The sequence below is a fragment of the Akebia trifoliata genome, chromosome 12 (assembly GCF_017979445.1).
Source record: "Akebia trifoliata isolate Shusen 1 chromosome 12, ASM1797944v1, whole genome shotgun sequence".
NCBI lineage: Eukaryota > Viridiplantae > Streptophyta > Magnoliopsida > Ranunculales > Lardizabalaceae > Akebia > Akebia trifoliata.
In genome coordinates this window covers 31032602-31052694 of record NC_141386.1, presented here as the reverse complement: position 1 = coordinate 31052694, position 20093 = coordinate 31032602, and the positions used below count along the sequence as shown (strand labels likewise).

Below are 20093 nucleotides of genomic sequence, written 5' to 3'. Positions count from 1 at the left end.
CATGATTGAATTAATGGAGAAAAACATCTAAGCATTGTTGTTTAATTTTCCAACATTTTGATATAAACACCTTATAATTTTTGGCATGGAGGATTAACCATTGTTCCAATTTCTAATTTTGTGTGTGAATATCTGTTGCATCAATACTATTTTTGGTTACCAGTGCATCGATTTAATGTAAAACGATGTAGTCTTCTAACTTTAAGCAAACATGGAGGCCAAACAATATTTGTCCTCTCTTCATCAAATTTCTTTTTCACGCTTTGTCTTATCTTCCGATGATCTCTTCTTTTTTTACTGTTCTTTGGTGTAGATGCTTGGTTCTTTCTCTTCTTTTTTTACTGTTCTTTGGTGTAGATGCTTGGTTCTTTCGTTTCTCTTAGCCTTAGCATAACCCAGTAATTCTCACAACCCCTTGTACTTTAAATTTTTTTTTTTTTGTAATTTCTAATATCATATATAATTGTTGTTGATAGGGTATTACATATGTTTGCTGGATGTTCTTCATTGCTCGTATGCCATTGATATAGGTGATTTATTTGTTTCATTTTGAGAAATTTTATCAGTTTCAGAAAAGAATGTTTTTTTTTGTTCCAATGGCTAAGTTGGGTTTGAGTTAGGAAGCTTTTGTTCTCTCGAAATTTGGATCAGAGGAACTATGTTATGGGTGGTGGGCATCCAAAGACAACTTTCTACCAGGCTTTTCTGAAATTAGCTAAGTCAATCTGGCTTTTGCACAGGTTGGCATAATCTTTTGAACCCAAGGCTAAGGATTTTCAGGTTAAGAAGGAAAGTGAGTTTATACGGAAAGTTCCTGTCTTTGTATACTGTTATGATTAAAGAAATTTGGTATGATTTAACACTATTAATTTTTGTTGATCCAATCATATTTATAGAGCGATATATCTTAACTATGGTCGTAAAATTTGGCTTTTATTTACTTGAAATCTTACTCCTTTTCATTTAACTGATGCTTTCCGATGTGGCTGAGTTGCATTTGCTTGAGTTGAACTTCTTGCATTAAATTGATCAGTAGGGGTCACTTGCATCTCAGATATAATATTCATGATCTACCATATGGTAAACTTACTGTTTGATTTGCTGCATTTAATTTTGACAACCAAACTTTGTTTGGTTTGCCTAAGTTGTGTGGGATTGGGATTATTTGGCCTTGTTTTGTCACTAACAAGTCTAAATTTCGTTTTTGGAATGTGAAAATGAAGTACAGATATTTTTCAAAGATCAAGAAATGAGATCATCACTTTGGTTCGATAAGTAATCAAAGTGGATGATTGACTCATTCAAAACTAGAAAGAATCCAAGTAAGTAAATCCAAGTGTATACCCGGAATTATGGTCCTTAATTAACAGTAACAAATACTTATTTTAATATATATATATAGGGTAGCGTTCAAGGGCAAACTTTTTAGCAAACTTTTTGGCAAAACATTTTTCAAAACATGGGTTAGAGGTTTTGGAATGGGCTGATTTTTGGTGAGGATGATCTCTACCGTGAGGAGATCATTCTCACCAAAAATCAGCCCATTCCAAAACTTCTAACCCCATCAAAAACAGTTTACAAAAAATGGACGGTCCACGATGTTTCAGCTTGTAAACATGGGTTAGAAGTTTTGGAATGGGCTGATTTTTGGTGATGATGATCTCCTCACCATAGAGATCATCGTCACCAAAAATCAGCCCATTCCAAAACCTCTAACTCATGTTTTCAAAAATGTTTCGCCAAAAAGTTGGCCATTGAACGCCCCTTATATATATATATATATATATATAGGGTCCCGTTCAGCACCCTAAGCTTTACCACACACTTTAACAAACGTTTTTTGTCCTACATGGGTTAGAAGTTTTGGAATGGGCTGATTTTTGGTGAGGATGATCTCTATGGTGAGGAGATCATCCTCACCAAAAATCAGCTCATTCCAAAACTTCTAACCCCATCAAAAATGGTTTACAAAAAATGGACGGTCCACGATTTTTCAACGTGTAAACATGGGGCTAAACATTTCGGAATGGGCTGATTTTTGGGGAGGATGATCTTATAATCATAGAGATCATCCTCACTAAAAATCAGCCCATTCCAAAACTTCTAACCCATGTAGGACAAAAAACATTTGTTAAAGTGTGTGATAAAACTTAGGGTGCTGAACATTTCCCATATATATATAGGGAAATGTTCAGCACCCTAAGTTTTACCACACACTTTAACAAACGTTTTTTGTCCTACATGGGTTAGAAGTTTTGGAATAAGCTGATTTTTGGTGAGGATGATCTCTATGATTATAAGATCATCCTCCCCAAAAATCAGCCCATTCCGAAATGTTTAGCCCCATGTTTACACGTTGAAAAATCGTGGACCGTCCATTTTTTGTAAATCAATTTTGATGGGGTTAGAAGTTTTGGAATGAGCTGATTTTTGGTGAGGATGATCTCCTCACCATAGAGATCATCCTCACCAAAAATCAGCTCATTCCGAAACTTCTAACCCATGTAAGACAAAACGCGTTTGTTAAAGTGTGTGGTAAAACTAAGGGTGGCGAACGGGACCCATATATATATATATATATATATATATATATATATATATATATATATATATATATATGGGACGGTTCAACAACCCTAAAGTTTGCCAAGTTTGGTGCCAAACATTTTTTAAAGTATGGGTTAGAAGCTTTGGAATGAGCTGTTTTTTTGTGAGGATGATCTCTATGATGAAGAGATCATCCTCACCAAAAATCAGCCTATTCCAAAACTTCTAACCCCATCAAAAGTGATTTACAAAAATTGGACGGTCCACGATTCTTCAACTTGTAAACTAAGGTTAGAAGTTTCAAAATGAGCTGATTTTTTGTGAGGATGATCTCTTCACAGTAGAGATCATCCTCACAAAATATTAGCCTATTTCAAATCTTCTAACCCCATCAAAAGTGATTTACAAAAAATGTTTAGCACCAAACTTGCAAACTTTGGGGCTGCCGAACCGCTCTCATATATATATATATATATGGTCCCGTTCGCTGGCTAACGGATTAGCCTACGATTTAGCAAACTGTTTCAGATCGTTCGATATAACGCAATTCGACGGATGAGATTAAGTTTCGCAGCGATCTGCGTTAAAGTTATAAAATGTCCATTTATTACAGCGCCGTCCTTCCATGTTATAATATTTAGTACTACCTCCCTGGAGACTTAAAACCCGAAAAAGAACAGAGGAGTAGAACTCTCTCTCTCTAATGTCTCTCTCGCTGAAACCCCTCTCTGTCTCTCATTCTCTGTCGCTCTTGCTGCACTCTCCCTCCCTTTCGACCCTCTCTCTCACTCTCTCATTCTCTCTCGCACTTTCTCGATATTCTCTCTCGCTCATCGATCAAAACCCAAACGAAACAGAGAGTAGAACTGTCTCTCTCTCTCGTCAATCTCGTTGAAACCCTCTCTGTCTAACAGTCTCTTGTTTATTTATTTGTTTTATTTTATTTAATATTTTAACTTCTGTCAAGTCTTGAAACTAAACACCAGTTGTTTCTGTCTACATGTTTGACATTCAGATTTGAAAATGGCTCTTTACAATCCCTGTGGAAGGGCTGCAATATTCAAGGTATGGTTACCATACACCAGGTCTTTTATCATTAGGATGCATCTAGTGTAGTTTCCTAATCAGTGATTTGGTTGTCTTTATTTTTTATTTTATTTTTTACACTTCAAAATTGCATTGCAATTTAATTTGACCACCTTTCTGATTGACTACGTTAGTGCGGTGTAGCAAAGGAAGAAGATAGCTTCCTTTTTGAGTACTCGAGCCTCACATGCCGAAGATTTTGGATCCCATTATTAAGTGACTTAGTCCATGGAGTATTCCCCCTTGTTAGGCCTTATGGATGTCATGTTAGATGATCGAATAGTAAAGTAAATTGTCCATAGTTTCTAGACCACCCTTTATATTTCTATCCATTATGACATTTTTAACCTCTACAAAAGTTGACTTCAATTTGAGAAGTCTGATAATTTAAATAGTAATTTTATGTCAACTTGTTCTTATAATTAGTAATGTTAGAATGGGCTGAATTTTTGTGGCAGTGATCATTATGTTGAGAATTACTCATTGTATTGTTGAATCATTCAAGATGGTATCCAACTGGGATCCACAAGAGGGAGTAGAAATAGGGAGTAAGTATTGACTCTGTTGGTAAATTGGTGCTACCAAAGGTATCTATTTACTGATCCAATGAAATGATTGTAATCAACTGATCCATGGATTTTCAAGGCTATTCCCCATCTCTCTGTGACTCAGAATGCACTAGCTCTGATGGTTACCTTTCAGCAGTTGATTAACTTTTTGGACTAGGAATGGAACCATTCAGTTGTGGATCTTGACCCCTGCCTTATTTTCCAGAGTTGGATACCGAAAAGGAGGATATATTCTTTCTGCCCTCTGGCCCTGGTGCAGTTTCTTTCCAAGATGACACTCCTCTCACATCATGGTTCCTTCTCTGGTTTTTCTTACAGGAGGATATTTTTTAGGTGATGTAGTTTCTATAGTCCGTCCGAGAGTGACCTTGCTTCTCAATGTTGGGTTTTTTATTGAATTCCCAGAGCCCATATCAACGCGCATAGCATCTGGTGATGCAACCTGTTGTTGCATCAAGTTCGTTCATAGGTAGTGGGCTACCCACCATGATGGTGCAAACTTTGTAAATGTTTCTCAGCAGTTCTTGCTTCATCATTGTAGACAGGTCATTATTTTTTGTTGATCAGTAGTTATTGTAGTGAAATTGTTATTTACTTCTTATTATTTGAATTCAAAAGAAAAAAAATGTTTACTAGTAAGGTGGTAGTTTTAGTTGTCTATAAATTTATCGATTCATGTACAACATAATAGTGAATGGAAGTAGGTACAACTCCTGGGAAAGTTGAATTAAGGGGATTGATAATGTTCTTGACAATACAATCTAGCATCGGTCCATTTTCTTCATCCTTAACATGAACTATATTTCTCCCATATTTGAAGCTGTGAAGGTATGAAAATAGAGTAACTTGGTCTTCATTGTTAGTCATTTGATCCAATTTTGAGATTTTATTTAACATAAGCTCACCTTAGAAGGAGAGGGTGTGGCATGAAATGGTGTTATTAAATAGGGAAAATTACTTAATGAACTCTGATGGAGGGCCTGTTTGATTATGTGGAAAATGGGTTTCCAAATCCTTGGCAAAATCCTAGGTGGAAATTAGGAAGGTTGAAAAATTGAACTCTATAGTTTGACTGTACCTAGGAAAATAACAGGGAAAAAGTAGAAAAGAAGAAAAGAAGAAAAGAAGAAAAGAGTGGGAAATGTGGAGATATGTAGGCTCTCATATGAATGTATTAGCTTATATCATATTGGATCCAAAATTATCAACCATGGAAACTATGATTACATAAGGAGAGGATTCAAAAATTATTATTTTAGAAGGATCGAGTTCCTGATGATCCTCATTAGTGAACAATGAATCACATTGAGAACTCGAAATCCAACTATTTATTATAAACAACACGGTAGACTTGCAATGAGGCTGCAACAATCCATCCTCTCTAGTAATACAAAGCATGTTAAAGATCATTTGGCAATTCTTGATGTTTGAACACAGCCTTTTGTTGAAGAACTCGAAATCCAACTATTTATTACAAACAACACGGTAGACTTGCAATGAGGCTGTAACAGTCCATCCTCTCTAGTAATACAAAGCATGTTAGATCATTCGGCAATTCGTGATGTCTAAACACAGCCCTTTGTTGAAGAATGAATATATAACTCAAGGAAAAAAAGTGGAAAGAAAGGCATTGATCACACATACACTTTTACAGGAGTCCTTAACATCACAGAATAATGGAGTATATCATGTATTCCAAGTCAATCGTGTGGGATATCTTTTACTTTGGGACCAGTCTGATTGGACAGATGGAAAATGTAATACATTAAGCTGCATTTTTAACCACAAAAGGGAGGTGCTTAGCATACTTCAGTTTGAAGTAATGCCCTCGCATTTCATGAATCCACCATAAAACTTTTGGAAGGACACGAGGAACATCTTCTTTGAAAACAACATTCAGCCACTTCCCAGCAACAGCAGTGTTTAAAACAACCAAATCAACTTTAAGAGCTGTATCTACAGCTTCTTGGCCCTTTGCAGAAAAAACCTAACAATGCCAAAAAACCTGTAATTAGAAGGGTATATGGCATATTGACCAAGTAAAAACCATTTAAACTTATGGGAAGAGAGACTAAATTTGGTATAAGTTCTCCCCAACCTAATAAATAATAAATACTACATGCACTCTTTTGTCAAGCATCTTTTGTTCCAAACTAATCTTATGTAATTACAACAATAAAAACATTCGAACCGAGATAATTATCCCAACTCATCTCGATATTTCTCACGAACACAACAAGACTCAAACCAAGATTTAAAACAAGGTTCTAAGAGTGGTTACCTGCAGATCTGGCCACTGAACTCCATCTTCCGAGGACCCTTTCTCCATCCTTGTTCTGGACCACCCAAACCTAACAACCCAACCATTATATCATTTAAAAGAGTTACTAAGAATGTTTCCTAATTGTGTGACATAAGTGCATGATGCCTGATCTTTATATATATGTAATATATCTACCCCCATCGAATCACTTTGATGTCCCTATCCAATACCTCACACTCCATTATGTTTTAAAATTAAGGATGATTACTCCAAATCTACTATCTTTTTCCCTAGAGATAACTATCCACGTATGTTAGTGACATGATCATACAAAATACAGCTTACCTATCTAAAAAGAAGATAACAATACAAAATAAAACAAAAAAACAAAAAAAGGCTTAGACCTCAGTTGGTTTGACACATCGATAATTTTTTCATCAAAATCTACAAGATTATATTTATGCAAAAAAAAAAATATACACAAACAATTAACACCAATAATTTCTTCTTTATCCAGTATATAAATAAACAACATTATATCTAAGCATAAAAATAAATGATCATCTAGCTTAATTTTTTTCTCGGAAAAAAAAAAAATAGAAGTTGAAAGAATGATTACATTTCAAAAAGTAAGAAACAGAACAAGGACCACAATATAGGACATTGTTTAACTTCAAAAGGCAAGAAGATAGTACAATTTACTTTACTGTTCGAGATCATCTAACATGACATCCATAAGGCCTAACAAGGGGGAATACTCCATGGACTAAGTCACTTAATAATGGGATCCAAAATCTTCGGCATGTGAGGCTCGAGTACTCAAAAAGGAAGCTATCTTCTTCCTTTCCTACACCGCACTAACGTAGTCAATCAGAAAGGTGGTCAAATTAAATTGCAATGCAATTTTGAAGTGTAAAAAAATAAAATAAAAAATAAAGACAACCAAATCACTGATTAGGAAACTACACTAGATGCATCCTAATGATAAAAGACCTGGTGTATGGTAACCATACCTTGAATATTGCAGCCCTTCCACAGGGATTGTAAAGAGCCATTTTCAAATCTGAATGTCAAACATGTAGACAGAAACAACTGGTGTTTAGTTTCAAGACTTGACAGAAGTTAAAATATTAAATAAAATAAAACAAATAAATAAACAAGAGACCTGTTAGACAGAGAGGGTTTCCACGAGATTGACGAGAGAGGGAGAGACAGTTCTACTCTCTGTTTCGTTTGGGTTTTGATCGATGAGCGAGAGAGAATATCGAGAAAGTGCGAGAGAGAATGAGAGAGTGAGAGAGAGGGTCGAAAGGGAGGGAGAGTGCAGCAAGAGCGACAGAGAATGAGAGACAGAGAGGGGTTTCAGCGAGAGAGACATTAGAGAGAGAGAGTTCTACTCCTCTGTTCTTTTTCGGGTTTTAAGTCTCCAGGTAGGTAGTACTAAATATTATAACATGGAAGGACGGCGCTGTAATAAATGGACATTTTATAACTTTAACGCAGATCGCTGCGAAACTTAATCTCATCCGTCGAATTGCATTATATCGAACGATCTGAAACAGTTTGCTAAAACGTAGGCTAATCCGTTAGCCAGCGAACGGGACCCTATATATATGTAGGGTCCCGTTCGCCACCCTTAATTTTACCACACACTTTAACAAACGCGTTTTGTCTTACATGGGTTAGAAGTTTCGGAATGAGCTGATTTTTGGTGAGGATGATCTCTATGGTGAGGAGATCATCCTCACCAAAAATCAGCTCATTCCAAAACTTCTAACCCCATCAAAATTGATTTACAAAAAATGGACGGTCCACGATTTTTCAACGTGTAAACATGGGGCTAAACATTTCGGAATGGGCTGATTTTTGGGGAGGATGATCTTCTAATCATAGAGATCATCCTCCCCAAAAATCAGCTCATTCCAAAACTTCTAACCCATGTAGGACAAAAAACGTTTGTTAAAGTGTGTGGTAAAACTTAGGGTGCTGAACATTTCCCATATATGTATAGCCCCATGTTTACACGTTGAAAAATCGTGGACCGTCCATTTTTTGTAAATCAATTTTGATGGGGTTAGAAGTTTTGGAATGAGCTGATTTTTGGTGAGGATGATCTCCTCACCATAGAGATCATATATATATAGGGAAATGTTCAGCAACAAACATTTTGACAAACATTTTGGCAAAACATTTTTCAAAATATGGGTTAGAGGTTTTGGAATGGACTGATTTTTGGTGAGGATGATCTCTACTATGAGGAGATCATCATCACCAAAAATCAGCCCATTCCAAAACTTCTAACCCATCAAAAATTGTTTACAAAAAATGGACGGTCCACGATTTTTCAACTTGTAAACGTGGGGCTAGAAGTTTTGGAATGGGCTGATTTTTGATGAGGATGATCTCCTCACCGTAGAGATCATCCTCACCAAAAATCAACCCATTCCAAAACCTCTAACCCATGTTTTGAAAAATGTTTTGCCAAAATGTTTGTCAAAATGTTTGTTGCTGAAAGGGACCCATATATATATATATATATATATATATATATATATAGAACAGCGTTCCTAAGACTCATATTGGGACTCACATTGCGACACACCGTTTTGTCTTATATGGGCAAAAATATTTGGAATGGGCTGATTTTTTGTGAGGATGATCTCTATGGTGAGGAGATCATCCTTGCCAAAAATCAGCTCATTATGAAACTTCTAGACCGTCCAATTTTTGTTGAAAAATTATAGACCGTCTAATTTTTGTAAATCAATTTTGATGGGGTTAGAAGTTTTGGAATGGGATGATTTTTTGCCAGGATGATCCCCTCATCACAGAGATCATCCTCACAAAAAAATCAGCTCATTCCAAACATTTTTGCCCATATAAGACAAAACGGTGTGTCGCAATGTGAGTCTCAATATGAGTCTTAGGAACGTGACCCATATATATATATATATATATATATGGGAAATGTTCAGCACCCTAAGTTTTACCACACACTTTAACAAACGTTTTTTGTCCTACATGGGTTAGAAGTTTTGGAATGAGTTGATTTTTGGTGAGGATGATCTCTATGATTAGAAGATCATCCTCCCCAAAAATCAGCTCATTCCGAAATGTTTAGCCCCATGTTTACACGTTGAAAAATCGTGGACCGTCCATTTTTTGTAAATCAATTTTGATGGGGTTAGAAGTTTTGGAATGAGCTGATTTTTGGTGAGGATGATCTCCTCACCATAGAGATCATCCTCACCAAAAATCAGCTCATTCCGAAACTTCTAACCCATGTAAGACAAAACGCGTTTGTTAAAGTGTGTGGTAAAACTAAGGGTGGCGAACGGGACCCTATATATATATATATATATATATATATATATATATACACAGGGGACGGTTCAGCAGCCCTAAAGTTTGCCAAGTTTGGTGCCAAACATTTTTCAAAATATGGGTTAGAAGCTTTGGAATGAGTTGATTCTTTGTGAGGATGATCTCTATGAAGAGGAGATCATCGTCACCAAAAATCAGCCAATTCCAAAACTTCTAACCCCATCAAAAGTGATTTACAAAAATTGGACGGTCCACGATTCTTCAACTTGTAAACTAGGGTTAGAAGTTTCAAAATGAGCTGATTTTTTGTGAGGATGATCTCTTCACCGTAGAGATCATCCTCACAAAAAATCAGCCTATTCCAAAACTTCAAACCCCATCAAAAGTGATTTACAAAAAATGTTTGGTACCAAACTTGGCAAACTTTAGGCCATATATATATATATATATGAGTAGCGTTCAAGGGCAAACTTTTTAGCAAACTTTCTGGCAAAACATTTTTCAAAACATGGGTTAGAGGTTTTGGAATGGGCTGATTTATGGTGAGGATGATCTCTACGGTGAGTAGATCATCCTCACCATAAATCAGCCCATTCCAAAACCTCTAACCCATGTTTTGAAAAATGTGTTTGCCAAAATGTAGGAGAGAGAGAGAGAGTGTGTGAGTTCAAGGGACAGACTGAGAAACAGAATTCGTGACAGAGAAAAGATATTTTATGATAGCATTCATGAAAACATAAGACAACAGAAAACATAGAAGCAGGGACATGAACCCAGCAGACAAAAACAACACAAACACGATCGATCGACATTGTTTAATTAATGCTAATGCATCGATAGCCATACTCTAGTCGACATGCATGTCTTAGCAACAATTCCCAATGCACACCCCAACTAAACCAGCAACCAGAAGACAAAAACACCCCGGACAGCAATTGTCGTCATAGAAATTGCATGAGGAACTGGGACAGCTATCATTCCTGCCGAGTCTACCTTCCAGCGTTATCCTTGAGAGGGGAATCCTGGCATTAGTAACCCCATTGGCATTGTCATTGGCATCAGCATCAGTAGAAGGGGGTTTATGCTTACAGCTGGCAAAGGCGGATGGAGCAGAGGTGGCCAAAAGCGCAAGCACCATCATGACCAAACTAACTTTCTTACTCTCCATATGGATCTCTACTTAATTTCTTAAGTATTTCTGAATGTGTATATGTTTTATGCCTGATCTCCTCAAATCCTCCCTACCCACGGTTGATGCTCTCTATTAAACCAGATGGTTGAGAATGATGCTTGGGAAAACATAGATTTCCTAGAGATTCGTAGAGTCTTTTTAGGGATTAATACAACTTTTCTAGGGATTAGAAATCCCTAGGGTGGAAGTCTTAACACCACTCGCAAATATGACTCGAAAAAATGACATGAAATTAGTGTGTTTGGGTCAAACCTAATTGGGTCTGGATCATAATGGTGTTGATTCGTATAACACGATTATTAAACATATCATGTCCAGGTTAGGCACGTCAACCTACTTAACCTGTTTAATTATTGTGTCATTAATGTCTCATTTTAAATCATGAAATATATCAAGTGTCTTAAATATCAACAATTATTTAAGGGATTTTTAAAATTACCCAATTCTTTTTAGGACCAGGATCCCTTGACTATTTAGAATGACTCATGAAGAAAACACATGATCCCAACTCTTTAAAAGCAAAATCCAATGTTTAAGATTTATCCTTTGGATAAGTATCCCCAAGACTTGTGTTATCAAGATACTCATGAATTTCAACCATTGGATTTTGTGTTTAAAGAGTTGGGATCATGCATTTTTTTTTATGAGTCATTCTTTGGAGTCAATAGATCCCAACCCTTCTTTTTAGTTACTATAATTGTCTAAAAAAATTCATAATACATTTAAGATAAGCCCTTTTGATAAATGTATGTTTGCACAAGCCACCTTCCAACAAGTTTAGCAATAAAAATTGATGGTTTACTGGGTCCTATCCCCGAAAAGCTGATGGGTGTATTAGAGCCAAACCAATGTTCCGAACCGATCTACTTGGGTCAATTTGCACAATTGGTTCTAAAATTATTATTATTTTTATTTTTATTAATTTTTTAATAACCAGGCATCCGTGTAGACTACGGACTAGCCTGTATCTGACTTTGCCCAATCTATAGACCATGGCCTTGTCTAAGGATTAGTCCTGGGCACAGTGTTTTATTATTGTTAATAATGTTAATATTATTATTACTTTCAATAATAAAACATTGGTCCTATTGAATTCGTTTACATACCATGTAAGGATGGGATCAGGTCAACACATCTGAGTTGGAAAATATCTTATGTCTCATGTCCGACTGCGACCTGCTCCATTTCATGCCCCTCTTTAACCCATCGATATTTAATCAAACCTAGTTGAGGTTTCTCAGGTGATCAAAATATAATAATCAAGATTAGATTCAGCGATCATTCAAAGGGGTAGGGGGTTGTCAATTCGATTCAATTAAAAAGAATTGAAAAAAAAGAAAATTCAAAATGAATTTGAAGACTATAGAAATGATATTTTTGGGTTTCTTTCCAAAAATCCATTAATTAACTTCGACCTCCTTAAAAATCTTATATTTTTCTTTTATTTTGAAGGTTGAAGAAGATCGTAACTTGAGGTTAAATAGTTGGGAGACGATTAATTCATTGATTCACCCATTTAATGAACTAATCCCTTATCTAAGAATTTGAGTGTGTGTGTGTGTGTGTGTGTGACCAAGAAGATAGATCTGCTTTAAATGTGGGAATGTTTTTGGGATCATCTTGTCCTCCCCTTTTGCTTTGCATCTTCAAAGTCAAAAGTAATCTTACTGGATGAATTAAAACCCATCTCATTCACAGATAAAGAGTAAATGATCCACCCAAGATGGTGGTTAGAATCATCAAATATAGTATTTGATTGATTGATTTATTTAAATAATGCTCCCGAGAGAAAATTCTGTTCCCAACATGCCACTTCAAGATTCTCCAATCCAGTTCTACCTCTGGATTCAAGAATCAATTCTGTAGTTGGATGGCGTCTCGTTTGAAAGAAATGTATCCAAACCATGTTGAAAAAAGATTAAATTAAATAAAATCTAAAAAATAATGGAAATCATCCCAAAAATGAAGGCGTGCTTCATGAAAGTAATTAATCAATAAAGAAAGAGATAAAAGGGAAGATGCAAATTTGTTTGGTAATGGTTAACAATGTTTTAAAAACTGGACTGATGATCAAATAAAAAATTTGCTTAAATGGTAGGACTGGGGTTCGACCGAAGTTCAATTTGGTTGGGCCGATTTATAATTATTAATATATATAGGGTAGCGTTTGGATAGACAAAATTGTAGATAACATTCAAAACAAAGTTTTGTCTTATATGATTAAAAAATTGTAGACAACATTTTAGACAAAGTTTTGTCCTAATTGAATAAAAAAGCAACATTCTAATTAAATAAGAAATAAAGAATTGTAAAACAAATATACTTATTGTGGTAACACAATCCTAAACAAATATAAATTCTAAGTAAAAATAAAGAAACCTATTCTAAAAAGACTCTATTGACTCACACGTTCAACCAAAACTAACAACATCAGGAAGTGATATGGATAATTGTTTTGTATGAACATTTTGGGGAAATAATGGGAATATTGTGTCATAATATGCAGCTTGGGAGGTACAATTGCTAGTAATACTTGATTCTCACATGGCTAAGAGTAGTTCATAAGTTAGTAGACAATTCAAGTTATATGCAAAAATATATTTCTTATAATGTCTAAAAGAAATGCAAATTCGATTTTAAATTCGTCGTAGGATCTCTTTTTCCTCATCAGATTTTCAGATATGTTTTTCACAATTTTTATTTCTTTTGATTTTCAGGATTCTAGGTGTCAATCCATCTCCATTTCTAGTTAGGTTTGAATTATTTCTGAATCAAATTTAAGGTTCATTTTCAATGTATGCAAGTTTATTCTTGTATCGGTAAATTTTTCAGGAGGCATTGTTGTATGTGTGGTTGTGCTATAAAAAGCCAAAGCATCTGCTTATTAAAATTGAATGGATTTCATTTTGTTGCTACAATGGGAGATATTTATCTTATATTGTGTAGCCGTTAAGCAATGCTTCTAGTGTTGGCAGGATTGAATTAAAGAATTTCTTGCTATTGTTCTAGTTATGGATTTTTGCTACTGTGTGCTTATATGTTATTATAGAACCTTGGATTGCATATATTCTTTGTCCCTTGTTCTTATTAGAATTTCAAAATTGCTCTCTTTAATTGCTAAGAGGTATTTCTGTTTTATTTTAATTTTTTTATAAGAAATTTTCCATGAATTTGCAGAAGAGGCAGTTCTTGGAGATATTGGGAATCTTGTTACTGTTTGAGGAGGACTAGAAGGGAAAACACATCACTCCAATAACAAGGTTGGTTTCCATCTCCATATCTATCAATCCTCACGTTCTATCTGTTTATATTATACTTCTTGATTTCTTTCTCACCATTTTTTGATCAAACTTTAGAAATTTCAATCTGTGAAAATTAATAATATAAAGGGAGAGAATTGTGCTCTTCTTCTCTCACTTATTCAGAGAAGAAGGCTTTGTATTTATTCACATAAGAGATTACAGACCACATCTTTTTGATTGATACAACCAGCTGGATTTTCTATGTTTAGAATGTGATTCACACTAATTTGGTGCTGAAATTAAGCAACATATCTGTGGGCTGAATCATTGGTAATCCAAGAGATATGATTCAGTCCACTTTCCTTAACCATTCAACTTTCCTTAACAGTCCATTTTCTTTAACCATTCAACTTTCCTTAACATTCCCCCTCAAACTTGACGTCACAGGTGTGATGGTGAGTTTGTTGCGAAGATGATGGAAGCGGGTAGTAGAGAGACCCTTAGTTAAGATATCAGCGAGTTGATCCTTCGTGGAAATGAACCGAACCTGAAGATCACCTTTAGCCACTTTATCTCTAACAAAGTGGAAATCAATTTCAACATGCTTTGTTCGAGCATGGAAGACAGGGTTGGCAGATAAATATGTTGCTCCAATGTTGTCACACCATAAGGTAGGTGAATGAGATAAGAACAAGCCAAGCTCATACAGTAGAGATTGAAGCCAAGTAAGTTCAGCAGCTGCTCCTGCAAGGGCACGATATTCACTCTCAGTGCTCGAACGGGCCACTGTCGGTTGTTTGCGCGATTGCCAAGAGATAAGATTGGAGCCCAAAAAAATTAGGTAGCCACCTTGGGATTTGCGGTCATCGGGACAACCAGCCCAATCGGCATCCGAGTAGGCGGATAGATGTAGTGATGGACACCGATCAATGCGAAGGCCATGAGTGACAGTATGTTTTAGGTATCGTAAAATCCTTTTGACAAGTGCCCAATGATCTTCAGTAGGTTGTTGCATGAACTGACATGCCTTATTGACTGCAAATGAGATATCAGGCCTAGTGAGAGTCACATATTGCAAAGCGCCAACGGTGCTACGATATAAGGTGGGATTAAGCATGGGAGTGCCTGAGTGCCTTGACAACTTGTTGTTTGATGCAATCGGAGTAGTGATAGGTTTTGAACCATCCATTTTTGTTTGACGAAGAATTTCTGATATGTACTTGCGCTGAGAAAGATGAAGGCCAGATGGAGTAGATGTCACTTCTATGCCCAAAAAGTAGTGTAATACACCCAAGTCGAGAAAGAAGGTGAGCGAGAGATGTCTCTTGATTACTAGTCACAAGAATATCATCAACATAGACAAGGAAGAAGATAATAATTCCATCACGGCGGTAAATAAATAGAGATGTATCAGTTTTGGAGCCGACAAAGCCAAGTTCAAGAAGAAAAGAACTAAGTCGATGAAACCAAGCACGTGGGGCCTGCTTTAGACCATAAAGTGACTTCCTTAACCGGCACACATGATGAGGATGTTGCTTGTCAACAAAACCAGGGGGTTGGGCCATATATACTTCTTCCATTAAATTGCCGTGGAGAAAGGCGTTATTGACGTCAAGTTGGCGGATTGGCCATCCTTTTGAGACAGCGATAGAAAGGACAGTTCTAATTGTGGTTGGTTTCACGACTGGGCTAAAAGTATCTGTGTAATCAACTCCTTCTTGTTGATTATACCCCTTAGCGACTAAGCGGGCCTTATGACGTTCAATGGAACCATCCGCACGACGTTTGATTTTGAAGATCCATTTACTTCCAATGATTTTACGATGGGCCGGGGGAGGTGTGAGAATCCAAGTACCATTCTGTATGAGAGCATCAAATTCAAACGACATTGCTTCTCGCCATTTAGGGAATTTGGAGGCTTGGGTAAAGCAAGTGGGTTCAATGTCAATAGTACCAGGAGGAGGTAATGGATGTTTTGTGGCTGTATATGTTTGAAAAATAGATGAAGACAAATATTTGTTGTTGGGTTTGTGGGTGCCAGCCTTAAGTCTGGTAGTCATATGATGAGTATGGGATGGTGGTGTTTGAGTGGGACAAGGCATAGGTAGAGATGGAATGGGATCAGTAACTGATTCATGGGACTGGGGGTTGAGTATGTTAGTTGTACTAGGGGAGTTTGTAGAGGTAGTTGGATGAGGTAAGGATTGATTAAGGAAGTTGGTAGGTGTAGAAGCTTGTGGGGGTGCACTAGGAAAAATAGTTGAAGGGGAAGGCTGGTTTATATGAAGAAAAGAATATATTGGTGGTGGTGAGGTAGGATAGGACATGGATATGGCTGGGCTTTGGATTGAGGAATGATTTGGTATGGTGAAAGGGAATTTATCTTCATCAAAGATGACATGGCGAGTGATGATGATCTTACGGGTGGTGAGATTAAAACATTTGTAGCCACGATGGCGTGAACTATATCCGATAAAAACACACATGGCTGAGCGGTACTGTAATTTGTGAGAGTTATAAGGGCGAAGTAAGGGATAACACGCACAACCGAAAATTCGTAATGAGGTATAGTCCGGTGCACCTCCATACAATTTTTCCCATGGAGATATATTATTAAGATTTTGAGTTGGAAGCCGATTAATGAGGTAAACTGCTGCTTCAAATGCATGATTCCAAAATTGAAGAGGAATGGAACTATGTGCCATTAGAGATAGTCCCGTTTCCACTATGTGTCTATGCTTTCTTTCTGCGGTACCATTTTGCTCATGCGTATGAGGGCATGATACGCGATGGACGATCCCACAATCACTTAAATACCGTGAAAGTGAGCGGAATTCTCCTCCCCAATCAGATTGAAACTCTTTAATTTTCCGAGAAAACCGATTTTCAACTAACAACTTGAATTTCTGAAAGGTGGATAATACTTCAGATTTATTAAACAGAGGATACACCCATGTAAACTTAGAAAAATTGTCTAAGAAATGCACATAATAACGATGTCCCTCTATAGATGGTATAGGAGAGGGGCCCCATACATCGGAATAGATGAGATCCAATGGGCCAGTGCTTATAGACATAGACCTTGAAAAAGGAAGTTTGTGAGATTTGCCCAGTTGACATGCTACACATACTCTTGGCCCTTTATCTGAAATGAGTGGAAGACCATGTTTGTTGAGAATCTGACGAATAGTACGAAATGCTGGGTGACCAAGCCGATTATGCCATTGTTCAAGAGATTGCCTCTCGCCAATAAGAGCTGCTTTATGCGTGTTTTCATGGTGAGGGACGAATTGATAAAGCCCGTTGTTACTCGGTCCTTGATGGAGTATCTTCCCCGAACATCGATCCTTGATGGTGAAATGAGAAGGATGAAATTCAAAAAATACGTTATTATCTTGAGTAAAACGAGAAACAGATAATAAGTTTTTGGTTATTGCAGGAACATGTAGCATATCTTTAAGATGAAAATTAAAGGACTTTGTAGGCAAATTAGAGTGTCCAATATGATGTATGTCCAAACCTGTTCCATTTCCAACTTTCACCATCTCTTTACCATTATAATCAGTGTGAACATTGAGATTGCTGAGTTCAGAAGTGATATGGTTTGTGGCCCCAGAATCTGGATACCAAACCTCATGAGGATAATTCTGGGAAGCATAAAGGGCATGAGATGATGTTGCATTTGGGGCTGCATATAGGGCAGTTGGTGGAGTGCCATTATCTGGAAGAAAGGCATGATTAAATCGGTGATGGCACTGTAAAGCAGTGTGACCAACCCGATTACAAACTTGGCATAGGGGTCGACCATTGTTTTGATTGAAAGGTGGTAATGGTGTACCACGTCCATAGTGTTGGCCTCGTCCACGACCACGATGTTGATTGCGCCCTCTTCCTTTGAAATCTTGTTTCCCACGGTTTGGTGGAAACGAAGTTTTAACAGCAGCATTAATACTAATGTTGTTTTGATCTGTTATGGCATCATTGATACGGATTTCTTCACTTAGAAGAAGACCTTGTAGATCAGAGATTCGAATTTGGGCATCACGAGTGGTGACAGATGTCACAAATGGTGCATATTCTGGACCTAGTCCACCAAGAACATACAAAATGTAATCTTCATCATCAACTGGTCTAGCTGCCATGGCTAGTTGATCTGCAATAGTTTTAGCCTTTAAGAGATATTCTGACATTGTGTCACTGCCCTTCTTCATTTGATGGAGTTGCATTCGAAGTTGCATGATTCGTGCCTTTGAATGGCCAGCAAACGTTGTAGTAAGATGATCCCACACTTCTCGAGATGTGGTAAGTCCTACGACTTGAGCAACAACAGATTCTGTTAATGAGGAAATGATCCAACTTAATAGCAGTTGGTCTTGACGATGCCATGCTATGAATTCAGGATTGATGTCTAGAGAGTTTGTATCTGTAAATTTAGATGGACATAGATTTGATCCATCCACAAACCCCATCAAGTCATATCCTTTTAGCAATGGCAAAAATTGTGATCGCCATACGAGGTAGTTTGTTGGTGATAATTTGGTTGGAAGATATTGATGGATGTTAGTCGGAATGATGGAGGAAATAGAAGTCGCCATGGCTGAAATATTGCGCAGAGCGTGAGAGCTCTGATACCATGTGAAAATTAATAATATAAAGGGAGAGAATTGTGCTCTTCTTCTCTCACTTATTCAGAGAAGAAGGCTTTGTATTTATTCACATAAGAGATTACAGACCACATCTTTTTGATTGATACAACCAGCTGGATTTTCTATGTTTAGAATGTGATTCACACTAATTTGGTGCTGAAATTAAGCAACATATCTGTGGGCTGAATCATTGGTAATCCAAGAGATATGATTCAGTCCACTTTCCTTAACCATTCAACTTTCCTTAACAGTCCATTTTCTTTAACCATTCAACTTTCCTTAACACAATCAGACCAATATAGTCTTTTTTTCTTAATCTCTTAATGTGTAGAAACAAGTTGCTGTAATTAATGGAGCTGTTGTGGGAAGAGGTGTGGCAAGAAAGCTAGCTCAAAAGAAAGTTATTGTTGTTAACCCAAAATTGGAAATGGTAATCGAGATCAGCCCAGACACCGAAGAGGACGATAAAATCAATGTTGATCTATAGGATCTAATAACATCAATGCCCATGATGAAGATATTGTTCTCTTTAAGTCTGTTTTCATTCTTTTGAACCACATAGTCTGGAAGAAAATACTCAGATATTTAGTGAATTGGTTGTTTATTATTGAACTACAAATTATTGGTTGAATAAATGTCCCTTGCTGAAGTTGTTAAAATATTAGATCAACTAATTTTATATGGCGATTAATGACTGTTGATTAGTGACTTTCAATAGCGTTTTTAATAGCATTCTATGGAAAAAGGATAGCATCGGACATTAGTTATTACAACACTAAAAAATCGCTATGGAAAGTCTTTAATAGCGTTTTTTAAATGTCATAAAAAGTATTTTTTGTTGTAGCAATCTTAATTATTTCCTGTAGTACCTGTGGAGAACGAAGGATCCTCTTTCATACTTATTTCATGTAGTACCTTGGAGCATGGTTTAAAATCTCGTTTTGATCCTATGTTTCGAGTTTTTCAAAAATCGAAATGAGATTGAAACATTCCCAAAATATTATGATACATTCATCACATTAATTTTTAGGTTTTAATAGAATTTTCTTTTATAGAAAATTGTGGTCAAGTATGCAATCAGTTTGAAAACGCTGGGTGTATCAAACATTTATCAAAATGGAGGGGTTTCATTTAAATTTTACTGTCTTTCATAGGAGACAAAGGTCTAGGGCATAGAATCGTTCAAAAATAGCCCAATCCATTGTCTCTTTGAAAATCAAAGGA

General features: G+C 36.5%; 3 long non-coding RNA genes across 6 annotated transcripts; 2 read left to right on the top strand and 1 right to left on the bottom strand.

Moving 5' to 3' along the window:
- Positions 1–2709: 2709 nt before the first annotated feature.
- Positions 2710–4841, top strand: LOC147389480 (uncharacterized). Of its 3 annotated transcripts, none has more exons than XR_015170986.1 (2): positions 2710–3612; positions 4092–4841. It is a non-coding gene; the product is annotated as an uncharacterized LOC147389480 (long non-coding RNA). The 3 variants fall into 3 exon arrangements; XR_015170988.1 differs by having other exon boundaries at positions 3778–4841; XR_015170987.1 differs by having other exon boundaries at positions 3768–4841.
- Positions 4842–5626: 785 nt separating this feature from the next.
- Positions 5627–7883, bottom strand: LOC147389479 (uncharacterized). Of its 2 annotated transcripts, XR_015170984.1 has the most exons (4): positions 7631–7883; positions 7479–7528; positions 6484–6553; positions 5627–6189 (listed from the first exon to the last, which is right to left on the bottom strand). It is a non-coding gene; the product is annotated as an uncharacterized LOC147389479 (long non-coding RNA). The 2 variants fall into 2 exon arrangements; XR_015170985.1 differs by lacking the exon at positions 7631–7883 and having other exon boundaries at positions 7479–7624.
- A 5709-nt stretch (positions 7884–13592) lies between these two features.
- On the top strand, positions 13593–19530 carry LOC147389478 (uncharacterized). The gene is made up of 3 exons (XR_015170691.1): positions 13593–13734; positions 14159–14241; positions 19201–19530. It is a non-coding gene; the product is annotated as an uncharacterized LOC147389478 (long non-coding RNA).
- The last annotated feature ends 563 nt before the right edge of the window (positions 19531–20093 follow it).